Source organism: Micromys minutus (genome assembly GCF_963924665.1).
Source record: "Micromys minutus genome assembly, chromosome: 27".
Classification (NCBI taxonomy): Eukaryota; Metazoa; Chordata; class Mammalia; order Rodentia; family Muridae; genus Micromys; species Micromys minutus.
In genome coordinates, this window is record NC_137962.1 from 3,170,768 (window position 1) to 3,179,269 (window position 8,502).

At 39.1% G+C, this 8,502-nt stretch overlaps 1 pseudogene across 1 annotated transcript; it reads left to right on the forward strand.

Annotated features, from left to right (window-relative positions):
• Window positions 1–497: 497 nt before the first annotated feature.
• Window positions 498–6,432, forward strand: LOC308438108 (luc7-like protein 3; annotated as a pseudogene). The gene is made up of 3 exons: window positions 498–675; window positions 765–1,422; window positions 6,338–6,432. The product of its transcript is annotated as a luc7-like protein 3 (transcript).
• Window positions 6,433–8,502: the final 2,070 nt, after the last annotated feature.

The window sequence follows — 8,502 nt, forward strand, 5'->3', positions numbered from 1 at the left end:
ATTCTTAGGCTAGGTCTTTTCTTGGTATCTCTCTTAGGGTTTTATTGCTATGAAAAGAAGTCATGATCAAGGCAACTCTAAAGTGGCCTGAGAGATGGTAGGAGACCAGAGGTCCTCCTGGGATAGCAGACTGCTCAGGTTAGCTTGGCTTACCCTAGAGGACTCACAGAGCAGGATAGATCAGTAGGGGAATAGAAACTTACCTTTCTGATTCAGGATCCACAGTTCTGATGAAGATGAGTGGAGAGGTGATGGGAGAATCGAGGTTCCCCTTAGATAGCAGGCTGCTCAGGGTAGCTCTGCCTGCTCCAGAGGACTCTTACATTTTATTTTTATCTCTTTTACATTTATTTTTTGTATTTGTCTTATTGGCTCCTATTTGGAAGAGGCTTCTCGGCTTGAAAGTAGGCCGAGGGGTTGGCTTGGCAACCTAGGTGCTGGTGCTTTTCGTTGGTGGATGCTAGGGCTTGTGTGAGCAGCGGCCTGGAGGAAGCACCATGATTTCAGCCGGGGAATTGTTGGGTGAGTTAATGGGCCGGGACTGAAACCTCGCCCCAGATGAGAAGCGCAGCAACATGCGGTGGGACCACGAAAGAGTTTGTAAATATTATCTTTGTGGTTTTTGTTCTGCGGAATTGTTCATAAATACTGTTCTGATATTGACAGAGTTTCCATGTAGTCCTAGGTGTCCTGGAACTTGCTATGTAGACCATGTTAGCTGAAAACTCAAGAGTTACTGAAACTCTGGAGTGCTGGGATTAAAGGTTTATGTGGAAAATTTTATGATGAAAATCTAAGAAAGCAGTATGAGAGGAGTTCTCGTTTTATTAAAGGTGGCTATGAGAGAGATTTTTTGCGATACTTAAAGAGTTTATTTACCAGGGTCGAGTGTAGAATTAGACGGGGTCATGCTCGTTTGGCATTATCTCAAATCAGCAGTCTTCTGGGGCTGCTGGTCCAACAATCAGGTTCTGACAGACAAAACTGATGTGCTTCTACAGCAGACTGAAGAGTTAGGATCTGAAGGAGAGTAGAAACCCAGAGGACGCTGAAATTGGTTGAGCAGTTAAAGGAACAGAGTAACTGCTAAGATCAACAAACTCCACTATAGAAAGTTTTGCTGCCCAAGAAAAACAGATGGAAGTTTGTGGAGTGTGTCGAGCCTTTTTGATAGTAAGAGATGCCCAGTCCCGGGCAGATGACCATTTGATGGGGAAGCAACACATGAGCTATGCCAAAATTAAATCCACTGTGGAAGAATTGAAAGAAAAGTTAAGAAAAAAACAGAAGAACCTGATGGATATGAGTGTCTCGAAGAAGAAGAAGAAGAAGAAGAAGAAGAAGAAGAAGAAGAAGAAGAAGAAGAAGAAGAAGAAGAAGAAGAAGAAGAAGAAGAAGAAGAAGCAAGAAAGAGAGGAAAGGGTACAAGGGTGGGAGAGAGTAGGGAAGAATGGGAAAGAAAAAGACGAAGAGAAGAGGAAGAAAGAGAAAAAGAAAGAGCTCGTGACAGAGAAAGGAGAAAGAAAAGTCGTTCATGGAGTAGAAACTCAAGCTGAACTTCCGACCGGAGATACAGCAGGTCTCAGGACCACAAAAGATCATGGAGTAGAGACGGAGAAGCAGAATCCATGACAGATCAGAAAGAAAACACAAATCTCGTAGTCGGGATCGAAGACAGTCAAAAAGCCGAGATCGAAAGTCATGTAAACACAGGAGCAAAAGTCGGGGCAAGGAACAAGATAGAAAGTCCTAAACGTGGCTTCTTCAATGTTTACTTGCAAGTTTTCAGGCTTGCACTTTGAAAACATGATTAAATGTTAGTATTCGTGTGAAAAAAATTATTCTTTGAAATTAAAATATAATTACACAATTTTTTACACTCCAACTCCTTCTATGTTCTCTTGTCCCTTTACTCTTCACCTCAAATTCATGGCCTCTTTAATCACTATTGTTCATATATATATGTATATATATATGTGCATATATGACCTGTTATATCTGCTTACTATATATATGTATATACTTGAAATCTAAACAATTGACTAATAAATCAGGATGCTTATACCTCAGGAAGACTATTTCTCCGGTTCTCAGCAATCTTTAGTTGTCTATAGTTATTTGTTTAGGAGTAGAGCTCTGTGATGGCTCCTCCTACCATGTAAGAATGTCTACTAGTGTTCTCCCTGTCAGGACTTGTTTAGGGAACCATATTGCTGAGGTATCATGGGCAAAGCTTCTCTGACATTTACAGGAGAGACAATACCACAGTAGACATTCTCATTATCTGTATCTCAAAAAATTTCCATGCCCTTTATGTGATGCTGTCTGAGCCTTAGGTGCTGGAGCTGGGTTGTAGGTGTATTCACCGAGTGTAGGTGTATTCACTGAGTGTAGGTGTCTTCACTGAGTGTAGGTGTATTCACTGAGTGTAGGTGTATTCACTGAGTGTAGGTGTATTCACTGAGTGTAGGTGTATTCACTGAGGCTGGGTTGTAGGTGTCTTCACTGAGTGTAGGTGTATTCACTGAGGCTGGGTTGTAGATGTATTCACTGAGTGTAGGTGTCTTCACTGAGGCTGGGTTGTAGGTCTCTTCACTGAGTGTAGGTGTATTCACTGAGGCTGAGTTGTAGGTGTATTCACTGAGGCTGGGTTGTAGGTGTATTCACTGAGGCTGGGTTGTAGGTGTATTCACTGAGGCTGGGTTGTAGGTGTCGTCACTGAGTCTGGATACCCACATCACTGATTATTTTCTGTACTATGACCAGTTATACTTTTCTGTAATGGTCTTGTTTGTTGCAAAGAGTTTGTTTTTCTTTTCTTCTTTTCCCCCCGCCATAGAGCAGCCTCATCTTGGAGAGGGTTTCTGTGGGAAAGTGGTTTGGGATCAGTGAAAGAACTACCAGAAGTTAATCAGAGGTACAGCTGGAAACTCTGTAGTCTGCTCAAGATGGTTTCCTAGACACCTGTGTACTCAAGATGGCTCTCTGCTAGACACTGCTCTCTCTTGCTAGTAAAAAACCATCTATAAGCTCTCTGGATAGCTCATAGGTTCTCTGTCAGAAAACCTGCTAGAAAAATTATTGAGTTTTCTGACCAAAGTCAGAAAGCCCACCAGATAAATTCTAAAAAACACCTTCAATAGTTCTCTAGATAACTCATTTCTTGCAGACCAAGGGCCCACACTTTTATTTACATATTGATTCATTTATTTACCCAGGTTCCTTTTTGATTATTCCATGAATCAGCATTTTAGGACTTTAGCCCCTTGCTTCTTAGAAGAAGACACCAAGTATACTATATTTTTTAAAATGACAAATGAATTCAAAGATCTGTCTGTCTTTGTAAGCATAGAAATTAAGTTAACTGAGTGGGATCTTTTTCTGAGATTACCACTCCCTAATTCCTTTATCTCCTTCCTTAATATCTTTCTGACAAGCTGCCTCTGTATTTTAGGTCTATGAAGCCCTTCTTATAATTCATACTGTATCCTTACATTTTGTGTAGTTAAGAAATTCTGTTTATACATTTTTGAACTCTTTTTTTTAGAGTTCTTTTCCACAGCCTTAAGGGCTATACTAAATGTCTTAAGCATCACAGAGACACATTTTTGCTTCCTGGAGTCATGTTGCTCCTAGTTATCATGGAGTCATTAACCTTAACAGGGAGAGCATTCCCTGAAGGAGAAACATAAATATATGTACATTTTTGTACAAACCTCATGTGCAAGCAACTGTCAACATGCATAGAGGCCCACACTCTGTTAGCTCTGTTCCATGGGCAGGAACTGTGTCAAGCCATCCTTTCTGCCTACCAGAGCTCTGTCATAGTTTTCTTTGTAATCCAGAACATCTCAGGAAGGTCACCTGCTAGTTATAAACTTGTTGGCTGCTGAGTGGGTCTCTCTATTCTCTCTTGGATGTTCTGGAGCTCAGTATGGAAGCCAAATGACAGGACTAAAGGCATGAAATACCACACCTAGCAAGAGAAATTTCTCTGAGTGGGTGAGAGCTACATTTACTTATGGAAATAAGAATAAGTATTTAGGTGCAGTTAGGAATTATGCTTATAATTGTTAGTAAAGTAAAAGGCGAGGGTTCTCTAAGATCTATGACCTCACTGGCCCCGGGTATATGGCTAATTTCCTAGTATGATTACCCTCCTGTTGAACATGCCATGATTACACCACTATTGTTCCTATCATGACATTTTGTCACGCTGGTCATTGTTCCGGTTCATAGGTATCACAGCTTGATAGGACAATCGACTGTCTCCCTCCCTTAGAAGCATGTATAGTCCTCAAGGAGGAAGTTTTCATGTTATACCCCATTTGGGTTAGATAGTATATTTTATAACTACCAAATCAAGTACCTATTTAAAAATTTTGGTCATTTTTCTACTATGTAGTACATTTTTTTTTCTCATTGATATGTAAGAACTATTTATGTGATCCTGGTATGAGTTGTTGTTTCTGTATATGTATTGTAAGTATATTTTTCTCTTTACCTTGACTAAGAATTTGTAAATCTTTTGGGGGGAGTTGGTTTTACTATATACACAACTAACTTTATTTCAAAAATAGTTTCTTGCAAGCTTGTTTGGAGGTTCTAGCAGGGAGCTGTCTCCCGAGAGGCTCTGTCAGAGCCCAACAAACAGGGCTGCTCACAGCCAACCATTGGACTGAGAACTGGCTCACCAATGGAGGAGTTAGAGAAAGGCCTGCAGGAGCTGAAGGGGTTTGCAACCCCACAGGAAGAACAACAATATCAGTCAACCAGAACCCCCCAGAGCTTCCATGGACTTAACCGTCAACCAAAGACTACACATAAGGTGACCCATGGCTCCAGCCACATATGTAGCAGAGGATGGCCTTATTGGGCATCAGTGGGAGGGGAGGGCCTTGGTCTTGTGAAGCCTTGATACCCCAGTGTAGGGGAATGACAGGGAGAGGAGGTGGGAAAGAATGAGTGACTGGGTGAACAAATACACTCATAGAGGCAGAGGGAAGGAGAATGGGATAGGAAGATTCCGGAGGGCAAACTCAAAAAAAGATAATATTTAAAATGTAAATAAAAAAAATATTCAATAAAAATCTCAGTGCCTCTAAATAAAGTTTTATTAAAATGTAAAATAAAAGCAGTTTCTTTGTTCAAATGAAAATAATTTTTATTGTTATGCTTTTTTGTTCCACTGGATGTGACTGAAGCTCTAAAACTGAAATCCTGTTCACATGGGTACACCCAAGGTTTGTGGAAGAGTTAGAGTCTGAAAGTATAAAAATGTAGCTGTTTATTTTACCCCCTAAGAAAGAAATTTGGAGAACAACTTGCTTTTAAAACAGAAACAAACATGAAGGGTAGATCTTGGTCTGAATTTTGTTCCTGCTGTTTAGCAGGTGAGCAAATTTTATTTTCATTTCCTGATCTCCAAAAGAGAAAGAAGCCTTTTAAAAAAGATTGCGTGTGTGTGTGTGTGTGTGTGTGTGTGTGTGTGTGTGTGTGTCTGTATTTGTATAACTTGAGTGCATGCTTATGTGAATTTCATAGGCCAACATTCGTGTATTCCTGTATTACTTTCCACCCCACCCTTTTTAGGAGCAGAATCAGAGCTCTGGATGAGCACCAAGTTTCAAGAATCTGCCTGCCTCAGTTACCTAAGCATTGGGGTTTTAGAGAAGCACTGCTTTATCTTATGTAGGTGTTAGATATTTGAACTCAAGTCCTCATGATTTTGCATCAGGAACTTTACCCACTGAGCCATTATCTCAGATACCTCTCTTCATTTTAGGACAGGGTCTCATCCTAGGATGCCCAGGCTGTCCTTCATCTTCTTGGCTCACCATCCTTGAGCAGTGGAATTACTGAAATGACTTACCACACCTGGTTCATAAGATCTTTATAATGATTAAATGACATACATCATTTAGACATGCAGCCTGGAGAATAGATGTGGAATATGTGCACACTTTTGTTCTGTTTTGTTTTTCTTATCTCTATTCTTTTCCTCTTTCTCACAATCTTGCTTATTCTTTTATATGTTCTCTCTCTCTCTCTTCCTCTCTCTCTCACTCTGCGTGAGTGTGTGCGTGCGTGTACAGAAAACAGAAGCCTGATACTGAGACATATGATTTAGTTACATGAAGCAAGTAATGTTTATACTGTAAAAGTTCAACTTTTTAAGTCTCTGATAGGAAAGGAGACTGAAACATACTCCATGAACAACACCAAAGACAAATTCTTCCATGCACCTTTGGAAAAGAGACAGTGTGAGTCAAGTCTCTAACACAGATGTTTAATGGAAGGCATTTGGTTATGCTTAAATAACCCTTTGAAATTTTAGTGGGTTGTCCAGTCAAAAGACGCAGACAGCTACCACTGAGAGGTGAGAACAAACAGCACAGCTACGCTTCAGTTTCTGCTTCTGCACTTTTGTGACACATGAGTAAAACCAGACCAGCCAATGGCATGTTATTCTAATCGATTTTAATTTATTTTCCACAAAATGAACCACATGAAAGATCACTGGGGAAAATGTGCTCAGGTAGAATTTGTAAGCACTATCAAATTTGGGGTTCCTATGGTTTCTATATCAAATAAAGATGGATTGCAACAGCGTTGATGAAAACATCCACATTTTCTTTTATTATACTTTCTTTTATTAAACTCTCCTTAATAATCTGGAAGGTAGTAAGCTGATGCCTATGAATGAGTGGAGGACAACTGACATTTTGGAGTATTAGAGATGGAATCCAAAGCTTTGCACTTTGCAGGTAGAGTTGTCTACCATTGAGCTATATCCCCAATCCTAGTTTGTTTTATTTTAAATCATAGTTTAGCAACAAAATTGCAAAAATTTCTCTTCTATGTATGTCTTTTCATTTGGAAAATATTGTGTGTGTGTGTGTGTGTGTGTGTGTGTGTGTGTGTGTGTGTGTTTGCTTGTTTGTTTGTCTTCATGTGTGTGCAGGTACACTTGTGATGGTGCTTGGCTGTGGAAACTTATGGGTGAGACATCAGACACGCCCAGCTATTGTTACTCAGGTGTTATCCATGTTACTTTGGGAGAAAGGATCTATTTCTGGATTAGTAGTGCCCAGTGAGATCCAAGGATTCATTTCCATGATCTGAGCCCTGGAATTTGAATTATGTACCACCATGTTGGCTTTTAAAAATTATTTTATGTTCATTGGTGTTTGGTCTGAATGTATTTCTGTGTGAGGTGTTATATCTTGGAGTTAGAGACAGTTGTGAGCTGTCAGGCAGTGCTGGAATTTGAACCTGGATCCTCTAGAAGACCAGTCAGTTGCCCAACTATTGACCCATCTCTCTAACCCCACATGTTGGTGCTTTGAATGTGGGTTCTAGGTATCAAAATCAAATCCACATTCTTGCAAGGGAAGCATTTTACTTGACCAAACCATCTTTTTAGTCCCTCAAATAATTATTTATTAAGATTCACAAAAACTTTGACTTCTTCCTTAAATGTTTTGCTCATTTATTAAAAAAATTAAGTACACTGTTCTCTGCTCCTAGATTATTTAACAAACATTACAGAGTCATCTCTGCCATGCTGTGTTGTAAATGACATGTACATAATGGTACATAATGTACTAGAGAACATGCAATAAAATGCTATGGTCATCATAAAGCTGTTTAAAGATTATTTACTTATAGTTTTTTCCTTACAGGAATATGTTATAGCATCTTAAAAGATGAAGACTTCAATTATTCCTCCCCTTCTCTATCTATCTACCTATCTATCTATCTATCTATCTATCTATCTATCTATCTATCTATCTATCTACCTATCTATCTATCTATCTATCTATCTATCTATCTATCTATCTATCTATCTATCTATCATCTACCTACCTATCTATCTATCTATCTATCTATCTATCTATCTATCTATCTATCTATCTACCTAATGTTCTGTGGGGACTCAGTATACAATTATTAAACTATATTGTAATCAATACCAGACTTTTACTTTTGTAACCATTAACTGTTGCTGTTACTCATTAGAACACCCACCTTTCTTATCATTCACAACTCTATGATTCAAGAAACTTCATTTTAGTTTTTATTCCGGCTATAGAGGTGTACAAAATAGACAGTAAACTTTGTCTAAAGTTGTGTGGTAAAAGATTAAGATTTTCTTAAGTTTAGTGAAAGAAATACTGGGATTGATTCATATGTTTGAAGCACTGGGGCCAAGTCATAGGTAGCATGCATAATATGCATCTTTAATCTCTTCTGTATATCCCGAGACCCAAACTTTACTCAAGAGGAAGTGATTGCAGCAAACCTTAGCTTTACAGTTGGCATAGGTGAGAACGCATGAGAATGAATGCCCTTGACCATGTTGTTCAGTTGATGCTCTTGGGTGAGATAACTTATGGTACCCAGGGAAAAATCCATGTTGTTTGTATGACTTACTATTATTCCAGATACTTAGTAACCATCACAGACATTGAATATGAAAATGAACTCAGGTTGTATAAT